Source organism: Mesoplodon densirostris, chromosome 7 (genome assembly GCF_025265405.1).
Source record: "Mesoplodon densirostris isolate mMesDen1 chromosome 7, mMesDen1 primary haplotype, whole genome shotgun sequence".
Classification (NCBI taxonomy): domain Eukaryota; kingdom Metazoa; phylum Chordata; class Mammalia; order Artiodactyla; family Ziphiidae; genus Mesoplodon; species Mesoplodon densirostris.
The window spans coordinates 94,109,155-94,130,853 of NC_082667.1; positions in this window are offsets into that span (position 1 = coordinate 94,109,155).

The window sequence follows — 21,699 nt, forward strand, 5'->3', positions numbered from 1 at the left end:
ATGAATCCACACTGATATAAAGAAATGGCAGTAAATTTCATTTATATAAATAAATGTAAAATAGGAGAGAATAGGCAAATATTCTTTAGAGAAGAATTTCAAATAACCATTAGAATTTTATTACCCTTCCCTCTAGGGATTAGAGTTTAACCCTTCCCCACTTGAGGATGTGCTAGACTTAATGACTAGCTTCTAAAAAGAAAAGTTCAGAAAAACTATTGTACCTTTACAGAGGAGAAGCCTGGCAGACAGAATTTTAACCGACTGATAAAAGTTAACATTATCAGTGATATCATGTGGTTGTCTTGTACCCCGTAATATGATGTAATGAGAAGAGCATATCACCTCTATGTTTTTTTTTTCCCAAAATCCATAACTCCAGTCTAATCATTAGAGAAAAAAAACAATCTGACACATCCAGATTGGGGACATTCTACAGGATAGATACTAGGCCAGTACTTCTCAAGATTGTCAAGGTCATGAAAAACAAGAAAATACTGAGAAACTCACAGATCAGAGGAGACTTGGGAGACTGGACCCCTGGATTACATCCAGGAAAGGCAACAAGACATAAATGGAAAAACTGGTGATGTCCAAATAAAATCTAAAGTTTAGTTAATAATGTAAAAAATTAAAACAGTAACAAAAAGTAGCCACAAGATAGTGACATGTACTGGGGACACCTTATTTCCTTTTTGGAATTTAAGATACTTTTCAAGATTTAAATACTTTTGCTTGTTTCCCCCTAAATTGTGTTCTGTATGTGGGACATGTTGCCTGTTCATCTCTGAGTCCAGGCAGTAGATCACAGCTTGTTCTACAGTAGGGTCAGCCCCTTTCTTTAAATGAATGAATTTGTTAACAAAAAAACAATCATATGAACATTTCTAGAATTTAGAGAATACAGTTGTAGGCTTGTGTTGTTTTTGTGTGTGTGTCTCCTTTCCCAGGAGTAGTGGAATTCATTCTTTAACACCCTCTGAATACATGGTTCTACCTTGGAGTTATAATGGAGAAAACATACCCTTTCCCCATGAACACTGTATGTTCTTAAGGATAGAGATTACACAAGATTTGATCTTCTCACTGCTAGAACTGTCAATACTTGATTAAGCTGGATGATTTGGGAATGATGTTGAAGAACTCAATTTTTTAAACCATTAAATACAAAATAACCCCAAATTTTGAAAATTAAGCTGCACTAAACTTACAGTTGAATTTCTTGGGCCAGAGAAGTTGAGTTCTTAAAATTGAAATTTTGCAGAGCCAAAAATCGAGAAGCAAAAATCTTTTCTAAGTTTCTTACACAGCAATTCTTCCTATTAAAAAAAGAAAATGTGTAGATGAGAACATTTGAAACCTCTTCATATGGGATACCCTTGGGAACACAAATCCCCAAAATACTGATTGAATACTTACAAATGCTGCTGCTGGGTGTTTAGGGTCAATGAGCCAAGCATGGCATTCAGCGGAACTCTGCCTTTTAATAGAAATATGTTATCTGAAACATTCTACCTTTCCAAACTACCAGCAGCCAATCTACTAAAAAAGAGTCCCTGGGTCAGCCTGGGCTAGAGAAAGGAAAATAATAACATATATCTCCCAATACTCATCATGGATTTTGATATTCACTAAGTTACATATCTATGGACAAGCAAATTTTTCACAGAATGAATGAGTCATAAGTTGCCGTAGCAACTACAGTTCAAATGGCTCTCAAACATTTTTGGAGCAACGAAAGCAGAATTATTTCTTCAAATAAATTATGCTTGGAACCCAGTATGTTAAACAGATACGAGCCAAGCTGCTAGTGTGTGCATCTACGTGTGTTAGGGAATGTTTTCCCTTCCCCCATCCAGGCCCACAGCTTTTGGCATCTCCTAGAATCCTTATGGCTTTTGAGAGCAAGATTTGGAAATGACTTAGTTTAAATCTCTCATATCGCTAATTAGAAAACTCAGGGCCATATCTACATGTTTTCAGCAGAATCCTGGAATTCTCTCTCTGCTGTGACCTGACCACTAATTTTTTGATGTGTGGGGAGGGCAACTTGGCCCATGCTTTGACCTTTAAAAAGTCTAACTTTATCTGAAAAGGATATCCTCAGATGAAGGATGTCTTCCCTGATGGGTACACATGGAACAGAAGCCAAAAAGTAATATTCAGCCAGCCTTGGCTATTAAAAAAAGGAAGAAAAAAATTTATTTTTCTTTTTGGTGTGTGAAAATTTCTGAAAAGTCAGTATAAAAGATCTAGCCCAGTGCCTTGTACCTAGTAGACATTACTGGATAGTAATTCTTATTAAAGACTTTAGGTGTTTGATAGTTGATTTTGCAACTCTCAATGTAAATGGCAAAAGAACCAGTGAAAACTTAAACTGCAATAATAGAAGTTAAATAATGGCTCCAAAAACATGGTACACAGCCACAAATCTGATGGTCTCCCTTACACTGTTACATGATCCTCTGATCCTTCCAACTACTGGACGTAGCTCTTAGATGTCAATTTTTTTTTTAAGAAAAGAAAACAGACTGAAAAGTGATTTTCTCCAACTTACCTAAGATCAAATAGTTGGTAGTGGCAGAGCTTGGGCTCAAGCCCATGTGTCCTTATTTAAAATCTGGTACTCTTTACAATGAACCACTTTTTTACTACGCCAAGTGGAGTGTGGTAAAACTTCAAATGCCACCATATTTGAAAGAGGTGTTTGGCAAACTCAACCTTACCCAGAAGAAAGATGAAGACGGTGAGGTGAGGGGATTCATGCCCTATTCTGTGAAAATAGTTTAAGACCAGAGTGTTGCTGCACCACTTGTAATCTTCAGACCATCCAAGAGCTATTTAGAAATGCAAAATCTCAGACCTTCTGAAGCAGAATCTGCATTTTAATGAGATCAAAAGATCATTTGTATCAACACTGCAGTATGAAAAGTACTGGTATAGTGGAACTTTCAGTGAGGGCTTTGGGGAGATCTAAGGGCAAGAAGAGATAGGACTCATGTCTTATTATTCCAAAAGTCAAAGACAGGACCCCTTAGAAGAAGTCAAAAAAGATGATAGAAAGGTTAAAAAAAAGTTTTATCACTAGCTCTTCAAAACATAGAACTCAAAAAACAGCTTTCCTTCATAGTGTTTAAGTGCATCGGGAGGACTCACCATTTGTCAGGATTTCACAGAGGAAATAGCACAATTAAATGGGAGTTTAGACAAGTATCTAAAGACAGTCACTGAGCACCAGTACCTATGCAAGTCATTGGAGCACCTAAGTAAATTAGACATTATTCTTCCTTGCAAGAGGACCATGGTTTAATGGGATAACAGATAAAAGTCAATGAAATGTAATATAATGAAATGCTAAAAAGAGTAAGTATTGAGTGTTATCGGGGTAGAGAGATAGGGCACTATTCTGAATCCAGGAGATGGCAGAGGCGATGAAAAATTATATAGATTGGATGCAGAGAAAGAAGCGTGGATGATTGTACCTGGATGCACAATGCCATCATCCAGCTAAGTATGGCTGAACTGAGAAGCTGAAGGGAGCAGGGCTCTGCAGTCAGGTGGGATTGCACCTTGTACAGAGGAAGGAGCTCATAGAGGGGACAGGCTGAGGGAAGGAATAGAGTGGAGGATGGGAGAGGATGGGATGAGCTGCACTTATTCTTTTTTCATGTCTTCATCCTTTCAACTAACATAGTGCCAAGCACTGTTCTAGTTGCTCAAAAAACTAGGTATGATCTTTGTTCTCAAGGAGTTCGTAGCTCAATAAGGGAGAGAGACATGAATTAAAAACAGTACAAATGAGGTAAGTGTGATAGGGGCACAAATTGTGAAAGGTTTTACATATGAAGGGAAACGTCCTAAGTAGACCTTAAAGGATGGAACATCAACAGGGAATGAAGGGAGCAAAGACCCAGAGACTTAAAGTTGATTGGGGTTTCTCGTGGATTAAAGCTAGTTCTAAGTAGCTGGGAAGTCGAGTGCTTGCACTGATATATTGGCATGAGATGGTGGAAAGATAGGATGAGGTACAAATGAGCAGGGTTGATTGCATGAGGGCCAATCTGAGGTGGTACAGAGGGCTTAGGGAGAACGATGTGATCAGATTTACCTTTAGGAAGACCAGAACAGAGGCTGAGTGTTGTGTTGCGTGTGTGTTGGCCCCTGCAAGCTGAGAAGGTAATGTTACATCAACCCTAGAAAAGACAAACAAGGCCAGACCAATGGAATGATTCATTCCAGAGGTCGAAGTGACATGACATGGCCACTGTTTTCAATGAGTAATTTAGGGGATTCACATGTGGCGCAGATGTCTGTAGGGTGCTGGGGAAGGATCGGCAATACTACCAACAGGCAAAGTTACCAAGACTGAAAGAAGTAGCCCAAAGTCCCGGGCACATTTAGTGGTTGGAAATGGTTGGTAGGCATGGTGATATAGACACACCTGGCCTGAGCCATTCTTCTTTTGGGGAGCCCTGCAGGCACTGATTAGCAGCAATGCTTAGAGACTGATTGCTTCATGCTGCCCATAAAATCAGGGGCTTTAACCTGGGATTCAAGGATGGAATTCAGGGGATGGGGAGGCTGTAAACTCCCTAGTTTTTCTGTGCATATGCATGTTTTTCCCCTCAGGAAGAGGGTCCATAGATACGACCAAACTCTCGAATTTCAGCCCCACTGTTGACCCATCTCCTCCCAATACCAAGAATACCAAGTGCTGCAAATGCTGCTGTGTACATAGTAGCTAAAAGTTGTGGCAATAGTGTCTGTCGGAACCAAGGGTCGACTCTGAAGGTGGGAGTGGAATTTGACTTGGGGACAGCTTGACCTAAGGAATGAGGCTCAGCTGACTAAGCTTAAAAGCTCAGGCCAGCCTACTGCTGTGCCTACTTGATGAGGAAATGCTCGAAGAGACCATGGACGTACCTAGGGGAAAGTCATAACGAGGGCCCAGTGGAAGTTACAGAGCATTTAGACCCCAGTGTCAGTCTGTTGCCTGGGGCCAAGTTATGACCTAGAAGCTGAGGAGGTGGCCTTTCTTCGGCTTTGTGAACTCACAAGATCCTTGTGCCAGAAAAAATTTTCTGGCCGTTGCAGGACTGAAGGGCCCTCTCATTCTCTCTTCCATGGTGGGCCTCTCCAGGACTCCAGGGGCAGGTCAGTCTTCCCTCTACTCAGGGAGTGTTTAGTGTGTGAAGCACAAAACTCAGGGGTTGTAGAGTGAGTGAAACTGCCAAAGGTGGCAGAGCTGGGCTTTGCTACTAGATTTACTACTAGATTTTACTTTTAGTTTTGTTGTGGCAATATTTATGAAGTATGGTTTTGATGTGTTAGCCATTTTTTCTTAATATATGTTAAAAATAAATACATAGCTATAAGGTCTGTTTAGGTGAGAAACATTGCTTTAAATAAACCAAATGCCCCTTAAAGCTTTCAAAGAGTTGCTTTTCTTAGTGATAATGAAACAATGAAAACAGTGGGGAATTGCTTAAGGACCAGCTCGCCTCTACCTTCTGCCTTTTACAGTTGTAGGGGATGAGAGAAAGGAGGGGCAGAAAGAATCAAAATTCCAAATTATGTTTGGTGAGTGTGGTAAGGAGTCTTCCAGAAGTGGCAGACAGTCTTCACCACCCATTCCTTCCCTCCCTGTAAGTACTTGCCTCTCCACCCATCAAGAACTGGAGCAAGTCATCCTCCTCCTAAATCTGGGCTAGCCTATGACTTACCTTGACGAATAGAATATGGTAGAAGTGCTTTGCCATCTCTGGGACAGCTTGGGGAAGCCAGCCACTCACTGCGCTGTGAAGAAGCTGGGACTAATGTAATCAATTATTTGAAGAGGGAAAGGGAGAAGTCATGTGGAGTAGCACCATCACATGCTCCAGCCAGCTCTGTGTGACCCCAAAAAACAGCTGTGAACACAAAAACGCACGTGCCCAAGTCCTGACACATAAAATCATGAAAAATAATGAATCCTTTTAAGCCACCAAATTTTGGCACAGTCTAACTATAGATAATCGAAACAATAATTATGGGACCATAGCAATGAGAATCCCTGAGTTACTCTGCTTTGTACCTGAGTATGGTGAACCCTGTCAGTTGTTTTCCAGGGCTCTCAATGTTCTCCTTTCTCTCACAGTAATAGGAACCCCAGTTTTTTAGCTAGCGACATAGCAGCTCAAAAGAAAGATTACATCTTCCTTTGGTGTTATGTGTGGCCATATGGCTAAGTTCCAACAAAAGTGATAAGAGAATAAATAATTACTGCTTCCTTTTGGTTCTTAAAGCTAGGAGGCAAGCTCTTCTTCACCTTGTTTCTTCATCCTGCTTCTTGGAAGATGAGTGATTTTGTACCACACAGAAAGTGTGGATGGAGCAACAAGATAAAAGTCTGGGTCCCACATGACCTCATAGAACAGAACTGTCATCCTCCTAGACCATCTGCTTGTTACATGAAAGAGAAAGTTGTACTTTGTTTAAATCCTTTGTCCTCTGTTGCATGTGTCCGCATTTGTATGCTAACTAATACATTCGGTTTCTGCTGGCCTACAGATCTTGGAAGCAGTGATGCCAGGAGGAGAAACACAGGGCCATCAGCCCAGGGGCTTCCCTAGTAGCTTCCATGAGGTCAAAGTGTTACCAAGGAAGGGAGTAATTGGAAGTAGGTGTGATTGGCTACTCAGCTTGGGGAGTTTGTCACTAGCAAGTGTAATCCTCGCAGATAAAGAAGAGCTGTGTCCGTCAGCTGAGTACATATGCCTTCCATGTGGGTTAAATTCAGGAAATGGACTCTGGATCTTCTCCATTCAGGAGTGTGTATTGAGACCTGAATTATGATTTCATCACAGCGTATAATACCTTGGCTGCATCTGCCCATTACCTGTTTGTGCTCCACTAGACTGAGCTCCAGGAAACCACATTCTGTGGGCCCAGGGAAGGAGTTCTGTATAAGTTGCCTACCCCAAATCTGGTCTTCCTCCTTCCTTAATGAAACTTAGACTTCATTTAAAGTGACAATATGCCCAGTTGAAGAACTGTATTTCGTGAACGCCTGTGAAATATGAAGATTATCTGATACAGTTTCTGCCACTAAGATGTAAGTAAAGTTATAAATGGGAAATTTCTGTGAAAGTTTTGGGGTTTTTTTTGGAATAAGTGCTACCCTATTCTTCCTCATGATTTCACTTCTTATTCCTCCTGCCTGGGAAATGGATGAGAGCCTGGAGGTGAAGCAACTATTTTGCGTCCATAAAAGTGAAAGCAAGGGGCTTCCCTGGTGGTGCAGTGGTTAAGAATCCACCTGCCAATGTAAGGATCATGGTTTTGAGCCCTGATCTGGGAAGATCCCACATGCCTCGGAGCAACTAAGCTGTGGGCCACAACTACTGAAGCCCACGCGCCTAGAGGCCCTGCTCGGCAACAAGAGAAGCCACCGCAATGAGAAGCCCGCGCACCACAACAAAGAGGAACCCCCACTCGAGGCAACTAGAGGAAGGCCACGCACAGCAACAAAGACCCAATGCAGCCATAAATAAACAAACAAACAAACAAACAAACAAACAAACAAACAAATAAATAAATAAATAAATAAATAAGTTTTTTTAGAAAGTGAAAGCAAGAAAGAGCCTGGGACATTTATATCATCATGGAACCTAATTCCAAATTGTGCTGTTTTTTGAGGAAAAAAACTGTATTTGTATTTGGTTAGACACTGTAGTAGAGTTTCAGTTACAGTCAGCCAAATGAAATACCTTCCTCCTCATCATTTTACTAACCCAAATCATTTGCAGAACTGAAGAATATCAATCATGGAGAAATGCTGTACTTAACATACATGGTGGCTGAGTACTGTTAATTTCACCCATGTCTTGGAAGGAACCAGAAACCCTGATACAGAAGGCTCTGTGTTTGTGAGATATGACTTACCATATATATGTATGATTTATAAATGTACTCATTTCAGACCTTCACTGAGTCATCTTCTCCCCATTTATATGTTCAATGGCTGAAATCACAAATCTGACTATATAATACAGACTTGTAAACCTTAAAAATGAATGTTTTGTGAATAATAAGGACTTTTGTTCATGATTCCATAAGAATATGATGAATCTGCTTTAAAAGTTATGCATTGCAGCAAATGGCCCATAGCAACACCCTCCATCTAGATACAGTGCGTTCTCTATAATAAGTGCTTTCTCTCTATCCATCTCTAAACACTCACTTTCCAGCGGGCTGCTCTACTTCAGATGGACAAAATGGAGTTATGACAGAAAAACCAGGGAAATGTGGGAGTCAGAAAATGTAGACAATGGGACAATGGGGATGAGGGAGAAGGAAGAGAACAGTTAGGGGGAGCAGAGTGACAGCGGTGACAGGCTCTGAACAAAGGATGCTGCCACTTATGTCCAGACTCTGTGATAAAATGTTGAGCACACATGAGGCACAGAATGAACAGGAGACCTTTTCACGTGACCCTGTGAGTGAGTGTCGTAGAGGGGTCTGCACCCCTGTCTCCCCCAGCTCCCAGTCCAGTGTTTCTCTATGCAGTTGTGCAAAGCCTCAGTTCACTCCTTGTCAAGGAAGACCTAATTCCTCCTTCGCTTTACAGAACATTTCAGCTCCCTAATTTCTTTCACGCACAGGCTCAGTGGCCATGGCTCATGGGCCCAGCCACTCCGCGGCATGTGGGATCTTCCCGGACCGGGGCACGAACCCGTGTCCCCTGCATCGGCAGGTGGACTCTCAACCACTGTGCCACCAGGGAAGCCCTGCTAATTTCTAAATATAAATTGTATGTCAGGATACATGTTGATTCTTGTGGACATTTGGTTCTTATAGCTTTGCTGGTCAATAGGAATTATAGTTTACTGGAGATGAGGCTGGGCTTGGGGTTAGAAAACCTGGTTGGAATCCTCGTTAAGCCATGGACTTAGTTGTATAATTTTGTGCAACTCTTATCTGTAAGCATCAGTTTCTCCATCAGAAAACATAGAGGTAATAACTATCTATCGTATAGTTTGTTATGAGACTTTTATAAAACAGTGTACTTCTCCTCCCACAATACTCCCCAGCAAAATTTAAGAGATGAAAGACAGAATCATCCGACAGCTATATGGTCAAGACAGCATCGGTTAGCAGGGTTCTTACAGTCGAACTTACAATTCAAGCAAGTAATATAAAAGTGCAAAGTAAGCCAAGTAAGGCTGTGATGATTTAGAGTGTTGTCGTTAAAAGGCACAGACCTATTAAGCTCAAACTGATTGTTGTTATGCACAAATGTAGGCTTAGCTTTTCTGATTTTTTGAGAGATGCCGAAATCTGGGTGTTTGTGTGTAATCCCTTGCTTTCAAAATGTTGACAGGTATTTCAGAAGGTTAAAAGATTTATTGGACCAAACAACACAATTTTGGATGTAGCTAGTGGGATACCAGTTTGTGATCTTTGGGTTCAGTAAATTTAGGGGAAGGCTTTAATTTTTCTGTTCTTTTCTTCTGGCTGAAGAGTACGTCCTCTTGGATGTAGAAACTCTTAACCAATGTCTGAGGCTCTTGTAGGCAACACAGCTTCCGCATTTGCCTTACAAGTAAACAGACAGGATCCATTAAAAAAAAATAAAAAGTCTTCTTGGCAGAGTTGAATGCAGACAGCTGCAAAAAAAACAGGAGAACTCAGCAGAATCTAAAGGTGTTGAGGAAAAGTTTCGTTATCTCATTGGAACAATGAGTGGGCCAAGGAAATATTGGCTTTGTGTGTGAGGTAAGGATGATTGGAGGTGACCAGGAAGTGGCCAAGAACATGAACATTTTAAAAGGTCGTCTAAAATAGGCTTATTGGGGCCTCAGAAAAAAACTTGAATTTTTTACCCAATGTCCAGCATCTTTTAGTCTGAGATCCTTAGGTTTAGGACCAATCATAATCAATACCATTAGGTCTTTGTGAATATGAAACATACTTCATTGAAATCTTATTGCCTGAACATCTTAATCCTTATCTCTATTTTTTGTTTTATTATTAGGAGCATCATCTTGGGGGCAGTGGGGGAGAGGGAAGAATTTTCTCTGCTGCTTCTTTGTTCTGGTGAGGGAGGCCACATATTTATGCTAAGGTGGGATTTGGCAAATGCTTCTTAAAACATAGATTAAATCTATTAGAATCAACTCTTCAAAACTAAAAATTCCTCATGGTGTGGAATTGCTTGTTTCTGAGTAGGACTGGAGCAGTTATGGGGTGGAGAGTAGCCACTGCAAAGAAAAAAAGCACCAGACCTATTAGGTGCTGACTCTGTCCTAGGCCCTATGCTAGTCTATATTTTTTAGTAATTCCATTTCAAGTGTGTAGATTCTGGGACCCTTCCGACTCATGAGAAGAAACTATGTAAGCTGCTTGTTTGTTTCTTCATACAAGGATATGTGAAGGGATCAATAATAAAAAAGAAAAACATAGGAACTTTCTGTTCTCTGGATAAGGACTTCTATATCTGTACATTTTCATAGAATTCTGCTTGAATTTTTTTTCCTCTTGTTAGTGTCACCTGTATTGATGGTTTTACTCTACGTCAGTATAATTGCCTTACAGGAGGCAGAGAGACTTGTGGTTAAACTTGAAGTTGCACTTTCTGGATGAATCCTGATTTTCTAAACCTTAATATTCTAACTTGTAACATGGGAACACTAATAAGATACCTCATGGGTTATTAATATTACATGAAGTGGTCCTTAATAAATAGTAGCTATTATTTTTTTTTCTTATATCAATCCCAGAAAGAAAAATATTATCTAAGTTTGACAGATGTGGAACAAATTTAAGAAACTGCAACAACAAAAAGTACAATAAGCTTAAAAGCCTTTATTTTTCTTCATAACCGGTGCCTCTCATGGGAAGCTTCTTTTAGCCCTAGGTAAGGAATAGTTTCCAAGACTGATGATAATTTTCCTCTTCATCGTGATGCCAGAACTGGGCTAATGTGTACTGGGTTTCTTGGTTGTATCCAGTGATTTGGCTTAAAAATGCATTACAAGATACAAATTTAATAGGTATGCATTCTCAGGTGCAGGATCAAAAATACTAAATAAAAACCTTCTGGGACTTCCCTGGTGGTCCAGAGGTTAAGACTTTGTGCTTCCACTGAAGGAGCACGGTTAGATCCCTGGCTGGGGAATCAAGATCCTGTGGCCAAAAAAAAAAAAAAAAAAAAAAACGAAAATGAAAAACCCTTCCATGTTGCTAGCACTGCTGGGTGGGATAGCAAGGATTAATGAACATAGTTTTAAATACCAGACTTTCAAAACTTTTATTTAATGGGGTAAGAAAACAACACTACTAGGTATACTTGTTCAAAGCTTTTAACATTGTTTTTAAAAAATTCTAGAAAACAATTTAAATTTAAAAATTAAATCTCTGTAGTAGACAGCCTGACTGGCAGCCAGCATCTCTACAAATGTTAAGAATAGAGAATTCTGATTGTTCTCCAAACTGACCCGCTGTAACAAAGAGGAGGCTAGCCTAACCTTAAGCAAACATGGAGCTAAAAAAGGGGAGGGAAATGGACCAAGAGAGTGGCTGAAACCACATTTCCTTCTCAAGCTCAGCTAGTTACCATTGGATGAAACATAATATCTCTCTGAGCTTTCTTTTCTGTGCTTCAAAAATGTAGTAGTAATAAATGCCTGCTTTCTATCAGGGATGTTTTTCCAGATGAGATAATGCACATGAGACAGTGATTATGGAAGCTTTTCAAATGGTAGAGTTCAATTCAAATATGAAGAATTATTAATATTTTAGTTGCAGTTTGAAACAAGTGAAGAAGGCATGCTAAATTAAAGTTTTATTCTAATGGTATAAGAATCCATAGGTATTATTTAGGGGCATAAGTTGAATTACTACTTCTATTTCATTATAAGATTTTTTCTTTTTTTTTATTTTATATTTGATTTACAATGTAGTGTTAATTTCTGTTGCATGGCAAAGTGATCCAGTTATACATATATATTCTTTTTCATATTGCATTATAAGATTTAATGCGTATTTCATTTTTATTTCTGTTGCTTTAAACCTCCAAGGTATCTGAGCCTTGTTAAGGATGAAAGAGTAATCCTATGGGAAATATAATGCTTATAGAAAGCTAGAAGAAATAGTATGAGGTAGGAAGGAACATCTTCAAATATTTGGATTTTAAATTTCTTTAAATTTATAAAATTCTTACCCAAGCTAAGAATCTTGTTTACTACGGCCTTTCCATAGAGCTTAATAGATATTTCATGTGATATTTTAGCAGAGTCAGTGATGGTTAGAAGCAAAACTAAGGAGCGTTTGCCCTCTGGCTCTCAGCAAAACCTCTCTAGTGTTCTTTAGTCTTCTGTGTCAACTTCCTTTGGCTGCCATATTTAAAAAGGTCTTTCGAGCTTCCCTGGTGGCGCAGTGGTTGAGAGTCCGCCTGCCGATGCAGGGGACGCGGGTTTGTGCCCCGGTCTGGGAAGATCCCACATGCCGCGGAGCGACTAAGCCCGTGAGCCATGGCCGCTGAGCCTGCGAGTCCCGAGCCTGTGCTCCGCAACGGGAGAGGCCACAACAGTGAGAGGCCAGCGTAACGCAAAAAAAAAAAAAAAAAAAAAGAAAGGTCTTCCTAGGAAGGTGAGATTGTTTCTAACTAAAAGGATTAGGGAAATCATCATAGGAAAGGAGATTTCCATTCAATCCTTAAAAGATAAAAAAAAGATTTAAAAGACAAATAGCAAAGCAGAGGAGGACACAGTAAATGTCAATGGCAAAGTGTAGATAACATAAGTATTCTGACACTCACAGGAGATTGTTACCACTGATTTCATCATTCTTATTTCTCTTTACCTGTTTTAAACTTAAGAATTATACTTAATTTAGTATGTCTTAGTTGTACAATTTGCCTAGTCACATGGGCAATTGATATATGCTAAAACTTTCTTTTATGTAACAGAATACAAGTATTCCTTGAATTAACTTAAAAAGCATATTTCTAATTGAGGCACCTCTTTTTGACCTTCTAAGAAGATTGAAAAAAATCAGAGCGCACCAAAACCTCCAGGGATAGACAGAGCAGATGGTAGATGCTGGCCAGGCCCATGGAACTCTGAGCTGAGTACTGATTCACTCTGAACTATATTTGGTCCCTTCAAAACCCAACTCATAATACCCACAAATCTGTCAAGGGTGAAGAAACAAGGTTTGACGTTAAACTTTAACTTCTTAAAGTTTTAAGTTCTTTACTTAAAGGGCAAAGAGGAATGGTGCCAGTCCTTTTCTGCCCTAAAGCCTGTTATTTGTAAAATGTTTGGACACTTCCAACAATAAACATGAATTGTGGACTCTAACACATTTACTGCCTTATTTATCTCTCCAGATCTCAAACAGACCCCTAAGAAATAAATACACATTTATGTAGAAGTGTTATCAGGACCCACTTGTGCAACAGTTTACGTCTCATTGGAAAATATTTACATCTTCTTTCATAGCTGTAATTGGAGAGACACTAGACCTTAATTACTCTCGAACTATTTCTAGCCATAGTCACCCTCATCTACAAAAAATTTAATACTTTCAAAAATACCTTTTTATTAACCTAAATTCCAAGACCTCACCGCCCAAAAAACCTCTCTCCCAGAGGCCTGTGCCTGATAACAGAAATCACACCACTTCCTATGAATAAGACATGTTTTCCTTTATGAAATAGATGTCACAAAAGGTGTATTCTTTTATTTATTTGCTTCTTAGATTATTGATTGATCAGCTGCTTCCTAATGAGGCAGTTCTCTGAAAGTGGGTTTGCAGGGAGTGAGTGTGGACAGGTACAGTTCTGCAGCAAATAGTTGGCCTGGGGGAGGCTAGTGTAGCCTGGGGCTGACTGAGTTCACAAGGACCCTGCAGACATGTGGAAGGTGCCCTAAGGAAGATGGGAGAAAACTAAGAGCAGTTATGGGTGCAAAAGAGAAATCTCTACTTTCACAACTCTCCGGGATCACTTCTGAGTCTTTGGATGCCATTTACAAATGTGTTCTTTAATTCTTTAGCAATAGTGTAAAATTAGCTAGCTTTCAATTGTATTTACAGTAGCTACCTAAAAAGCCCAACTAACCCAGAGCCACCTCTTTTGCCAAAGTTCAGGTTGTACTTTTGATATAAACACACAAAGATTCATGGGAATGCTCATTGACCTTCAGAGCTAGAACACAGAGGAGCCTTAAAAGTACTGTACATAGGAAGCTGAAACCTTTGTTAATGTAATTGAGAAGCTGATTTGTTACATTTTCTTTCAATTGCTGTTCCTGGCAGTGAATCAAATATGACCATATAAGGGACCACAATCTGCTATGGGACTAACCCACCCTCCCCTCCCCCTACCCACCAGCATGCGTTCACTCTCTTTTTCTGTCTCTCTTTGGGTAGGCTGCCCTCATAAAGTGAGTTGCTGCTCTGTTGATATACTTTAGTTTCAGTTCCTCAGATGTTGAAATTTTTATTTGGAAAAGAAACATAAAAATAAGTCATAATAGCAGCAACAGAGTTTTGAGAAAGAATTAGTTCTTAAATAATTCCTAAATGAAAGTCCCTTGCAGATAACTGTGGGGACAAGATTTATTTATTTTTTATTGTGGCATTTTTCATGTGATATTACAGTTTAAGTTTTTTCAAGTTCTAAGTTTTCTCTTTCAATAATCTTTCCTATTTTTCTTATGTATTTAACATTTTTTAATGACACTGTCAAACCATGGTAGTTTTCCTACTTAAGATACATGTCTTAAGCCCACTCTTCCTTGCTAAATTCACTAAATTGTTGCTTTTATAATATAAAGTTCTCAAATTGACACTCAAGCACTTTTTCTGTTTTTATTGGCTTTTTCATCTCCCTTGGTTTCCAAAGACTTTGTCTGAAGAAAGTTTGCAACTATGAAGAGTTTCGTGCTATAACTTTGACTTGCTATTTCCTTTTTTGTCAACCTATCCAACCCCAATAGACCCAGCTCTAGATTAGATTCCTTTGGGCTACACTAGCCTCTCTCTCTGAACTATAACACTAGAATTGAAACCTGTGATTTAAGATTTACTTATAATATGGCTTAAATTTCCTTGCATTTTTATCATGTGTGCAATATTCTTCAGCTCTAATAAGATCATGATTTAATTGTGGGTGGACATTGCCTTCTACTTTGATAACCTCTAAGTTCTTGAATGGCACATGATACAACCTTGATGTATGTTGGTTAATGCCTTGGGAACAGTGAGGGACATTCCTTCTTGTCATTTTTCAGGTCCTTAGTTGGTCTGAAGAAATGTTTTCTATTTCATTCTCCCTAACCATTTTAAGCCCATTTAGGTCTTCATTCATTAAAATCGGATTCTATTTTAAAGATCACTGGAGCAAACATTTAGATGATAACCTACATCTTCAATTCTATGCAAACAAAATTAAGGGGAACCCACAATTTACTAGCCTCTATGTGAGCTGAAAACCCACTTCTGTTGAGAGTTCTACCTGATCAATAACATTCTGTGGTCAACCTACAAATCAGCACATGGCTCCAACTCTTACATTCACAACCTCTGTGACCTTGGATGAGTTGCATGCTCTCTGGAGTCTCAGACTCTTTATTTGTAAAGTGAGGTGGTGGAATTGATTTGTTTCCTAACAAGTTTTTTTGTTGTTGTTGTTGAGCCCTCTAAAAAGTTAATGAAAGCAATGGAAAACATATGTACACACAGACACTAATATTATACACAGACTGTATTGGGATTTAAGCTGCCTCAAAGCCAGTCCTTGAACCACAATTACAGAACCCATGGACCAGAGGAGTTTTAAAGGCTGGTGTAACTCTAACATCCTATGAGTCTCTGAACATATTCTTACTTTAAATCAGTTTAAATAGTATAATGAGAGGGAAAAAAACAAAGGAAGAAACATATTTATAAGCAAAAAGATAATTCAAGTGCATCATATATCTGAGTAAGAGGATCAATTTAGATACTAGACTGTGATGTTTGGAATGTGGTGAAAATAATGAATTCGATATGCAGAAGTGAATAAAATATATCAGCACTAACAATGAATTTTAACAGTAATGTTTTAAATGATAAATTGCTGTTTATTATAAGATGAATTAACTTATACATCTTCTAGAGGTACATGTTCTTTTCATGTCATTCAAAAATCCCATATAGAAAAATATACTGATTCAGAGAACAATTAAAACATAATGACTTTCAAATTAATACAGAAGATATTATTAATTTGAAATACATATTTTGAAGATGATTTTTAAATAACTAATTTTTACATTTATCATGCACACTGTTAATCTTCAGTTGAAATTATTTCACAATTAATTTTGACTTAATAAAACAACTTCCATATTTCCATTTAAACCATTTATCCTTGGGGTATGGTTTGAAGCTATTTGCTTATTATTTTGAGCCATTATAACAATAGGATTATATGAATATAACTGGGAAGAATTAAAATGCAAATTAACACTTTAAATTATAATGTTAAATTCAACTTCAAGAAAGTATAATGGAAAAAATAATTTGTTTTTCAGAATGAAGGTGTTATTAAAGGGAATGTGTAGAGAGGAGATGGAAAGAAAGACAAAAGGAACATTGTTTTTGCATATAAAACAAAAATTGCTGTTTCAAAGATAATTAAAATTTACTGAAAATAGAGTACAGAGAAATAAGTTTTAATGCAGTAAAATAACATTAGATTTGAAAGTATCACAAATCAACATTTTAAGATTCATTAGTGTTATATACTATAGTTATCCAATTTCATAACTGAGAGGGTAAAATAACTCTGGAGAATATTTGTAAGTACCATAATTTTCAGATTATTGATAGATATGTAGGAAATAAAAAGAGAGTAAATGGTCCTTTCATTTTTCAGAAATTAAATGGAAACAATCAAGTTCAAATTTCATGAGGTTAAACAAAGACAACCACTAAGACTTTATAGACTAAATTAAATAAAAATCTGTTAAAAGTTAGATTGAACTACTGTTGTCCAGATTTCAATATAAAGACAAGGCAAAGTTAAAGAGTCTAAAATGAAATGAATAGTACTATAAGTTCCAAACTTTTTGAAATACCTATATATCATGTGCCCTCATTTTTCAGAAAGGAAAAATGAGATTCACATAGGTTAGGTAACTCACACTGGCTCAATAAAGAAGTGTTAGAGTACAGTTTGGCACGCACGTTTTTTCATTCAAACTTCCAAACTCCCCTATGTTTTAGCCTACACCGATAACCTTTGTTCTCTTGTAAGAGGGACTTAGCTACATCTTTCTCTAGATTGCTGTGTACATGAGCTTGCACTCATGCATGCATGCATGCAGAGTTAAGAAGAGACATTTCATATCCCAGAATAATTTCAATGTAAGCCCTACTTAAGTATCGATAACTTGAGATTGCAGTAAGTTAAAGAACTATAGCTCCATATGATATATGTAACTTAATTCTATGCAAGAAAGTTTTTAAAAATATGAAAATGATGTAAAGTATGAATAACCTCTGAATGTAAGTTCAGCATTTTCTTAGTTTTAGGAAGAAATATATTTTGTAGCTCCATAGCAAAAGTAAAATAAACCACCAGACACGAATCCCAGATAGCTAAATCAGATAATTTAGAAACAAACAATAACCTCTTCCTGTCCCCAGATCACCTCTACTTGGGCCAGTTTCCTCACTGCAAAAACATATTTGTTAAACATTGTATTAACTGAGCTACTTGTAGAGAAGGTTTTTTTAAGTATACATGAACTTTAAACATGGAATAATTTTATTTTCATAAAATATGCTTTAAAATGAAGGTCTTTTAAATAGTAGTCATGAACATGATTCTCTATTTAGAAGGAGGAAAAATTCATGGGGATGTGCAAACGACCACTTTTGACATATTTTTTTCAAGAAGCAGCCCCTCAACGATTGCCCGACACAGGGAGTGGTCTACATGGACAGCAAGCTCTCCTTCTGCAGACAGGGAGCAGGCTGAAGGCCCAGAGAGGATTCGGGGAGCCCAGCCTCCAGATGGGCTTCCACACAAACTGCCTTCTCTCATGTGCTTCTTTGCCAGAACAGCATTCTAATTTGCAGGTGGAGTGTTTTCATTTTTTTATGGCTTTTCAACAAATAAGGAGCTATATCAGTGAGTTTACTATCTTTTGGTTATTAAAAATCATACTTGGTCACCAAGATTAATTTATTAATGTTAACTACCTACATTGTAGAATATATGTTGTAACTATTAAGGATTTTTAGCATGTACTTACCTATTTCTTAGGAAAATATGTCTGTATAGCGTTTTATAGTGTGCAGAGGAATTTTATAGGTATTATCTCCTTTATTTTATTTTATTTTATTTATTTATTTTTTTATTAGTCTCTGCTTTACAACAAAGTGAATCAGTCATACATATACATCTGTTCCCACATCCCCTCCCTCCTGCGTCTCCCTCCCTCCCACCCTCCCCATCCCACCCCTCCAGGCGGCCACAAAGCACCGAGCCGATCCCCCCGCGCCACGCGGCCACCCCCCACCAACCATCCACCCCACGCCCGGCAGTGTATACACGTCCATGCCTCTCCCCTGCCCCGTCACAGCCCCCGCCCCATATCTCCTTTAAAAGCAAAGCTCTTTGTTGAAATATTCTCTGCTAGATAATTGAAGAAATTGAGATTCAGAGAATTGAACACAGATTAAGATCACAAAGCATTACATTTCAGAGAAGTGTCAAACCTGTCTTAAAACTAAGTACAGTATTGCTGTTTGTTTTTCTACATGTAGTTGGGTGATATTAACAACTATTTGAAATTGGTGCTTAGGCAATCTCTGTCTATGAGATGCACAGGTATGCATGTTCTTGTTCACTCTACCTCCATGCTTACCTTTTATCAATCAGGTCATTATTGTTTTTTTTTTTAATTTTTAGAAATTCTTAGTGGTAATTATCCTTTAACAAATAAACAAATATACTTCCACCAGAATTCAGAAATTTGACCAAGCTAGATGCAAATACTCTGGCTCAACTAATGTGAATATCACATAGTAATACTCCCCTCAGCTTAAATTTTGTTGCATAATTTATAGATTTTCCCCCTTTTCTATATTTTCTCACATTTTGTGGAAATTTAGATAATATGTTTCTCTTACTATGCATAATTTCAATAATTTAAATGCCATTTAGGAACTTGAATAACTGTAATAATGGTTTGCTGGTAAATTATAAAAAATTTCACAAAAATCTAACAGTTTTTTGACATTGATTCAAATTCTTTAAATTATTCTTTCCTTTGATAAATTATTCATAACTCTGTAATGTTTCAGCAAGAACAGTACATCTTTAAATCATTGTTGTTATTAGGAAATATGTAAGATTTGTGAAGATCAAAATAAATCTGACAAGTAAAAACATTTCCTCTATTCTATATCATCCAGGTTGGTCTGATTTAAATCTTATTTAAAGGAAACAATTCCATTGTGTAGTTCTGCTAAAACTGTCTTAATAAATTAAGGAAGAATTCATTTCAGAATTTAAATATGAATTCTATGAATAATTTTGTATTTACCACATTTTTTTTCTCTTTGCCTAGCACATGGTCCAACTTTAAGTATTTTTCAACAGAAATATTTTGTGTCTATATCTATCTTACTTTTAAATAAGGATTAGATGATTATTTACCTTAACTTTCTGGTACATAAGGATTAAAACATAAAGATATTTGAAATAGAATAGGCACTAAGGCATTGATTTTATCAGAACCATTTAATAAATATAATAATGGAAATATTGAGAATGTGAATTTATCCTCAAAATTCCAACCATTAAAAAACACTCCTTGCCAAGGCACTTGGAGCCACCCTGAGACTACAAATCAGAGAAACTTTGACTTTCAAGAATGTATACTTTATATAATACTCCCTAATTTCACTTTGAGTAAGATTTTAAGGTGTATTTTCTTTAAGAGATACATATATATATATATATATATATATATATATCTCAAAAGGCACTGTATTCTGGTAATTTTTATAGACCTAGAAGCTATCAGTTAACTGTTTAATCCAAAATAATTTTCTGTCAATAAAAAGACCCGTTTTTAGGACTGTACAGACCATGTCAGTGAATTGCTTGAACAAAAATCTCTCTCTCTCTCTCTCTGTGTGTGTGTATATATATATATATATATATATATATATATATATATATATATATATATACACACACACACATACATACATACATTTTTTTTCAGTAATTAAATCTGATTCAAATCTTTAGTCATAAATTTAGTAGGGGAGGAGTGGAGTTACTTATGATATTTAATGAATTCCTTAGCAGGGGCTATAATGTTGGGAAATTAGTGCTATTTTTATTTTGGTTTCCTCAGAAAAATTGATGTTTTTCCCCCAGAAGCTTTTTATAGTTCTGTTAAGAATGTCAAAGCCAATTCACATTCATGAGGCTTAAACAGACAGCAGCACATCTATTAATAAGGATTTTTAAAGTTTCTTCATTTCTCAAATAAAAACTCAAATTTCTCAAATTAAATCAAAAGATTTAATATGTATGCCAGGAAGATTAAATTAATTTGGAAAAATGTGACAGAATCTCCTTTTCTTTTTGGAAGAGCAATAGTGCAAGAAATTGTTTTTCAAATTTACTGAACTACTCTGAACCTCTATTTTCTCTTCTGTAAAATGGAACTAATAATATTTAGCTTGTAAAGATTACAGTAAGAGCTAGAGATAATATATGTAAAGCTCCTCCCTAGTGCAAGACCTGGTGCATAGTAGCTACTCAAATAAGTAGAAGCTAAAAAAACTGCTTTTATTGAATGCATATTGATTACTGGTCTAAATAAATAGGAACTGATATCAACACAGATTAAAAGAAGTAGAAGCAGTGGGATTCTATGAATGAAGAATTGAATATATACTCAGACTGTATTTCATTGATGCTAGGGATGTTTTCTGACTTTATGAGGAGGTGTCAAAGGAAGATTTTCACACAATTGTGTATGACTTCAACTTGGCCAATGGCATTGTAAGATAGCATGAATTATAAGATGCATCCTGGTTTTATGATCTTAAAATGTGAAAAAATCAATGAAAATAAGTGATAGCTAGCTTCTGCCATAGGAAAAAAAATAAAATACACTAGGCAGGTCACGAAATACACTACCTACCTTACTACATACAATGGTAAAAAAATAGTTAATGTTGGATTTTATTTTATTCCCCTTTTAAACATATTTCATTCACAAATCTGACTCAAGTGTTATTTGGAAAAAAATGGAATATTTAAAATTTTCAGGATGTTCTTCATGTGACAGAAGAAGGACTACACAAAATAAGGACCTTACTTTTTTGTTCCATAGTAATTTTTGAGATGTAAGCAATATTGAAGTCCTTTAATGCCGAAAGAATAAAATCTTAGATTTTAAGTTAAAGCTAAACTTAGCTATTTTATGAATAGATTTTCCAATATTATTGTTTTAGTAAGCAAATGTAAGAAATTCAGAAGTTTTTTCTTTTCCTACATATTGGGGAAAATTACTTATTGGGGGGAGAAAAAGAAGCTGTTAGTCTGGTTCTACAAAAATAATATAGATTTGATTAATCCAATCTGCCTCATATGGGAAACTGTCTCAGGTATGAGAATTGAAGAATTGTAGCTAC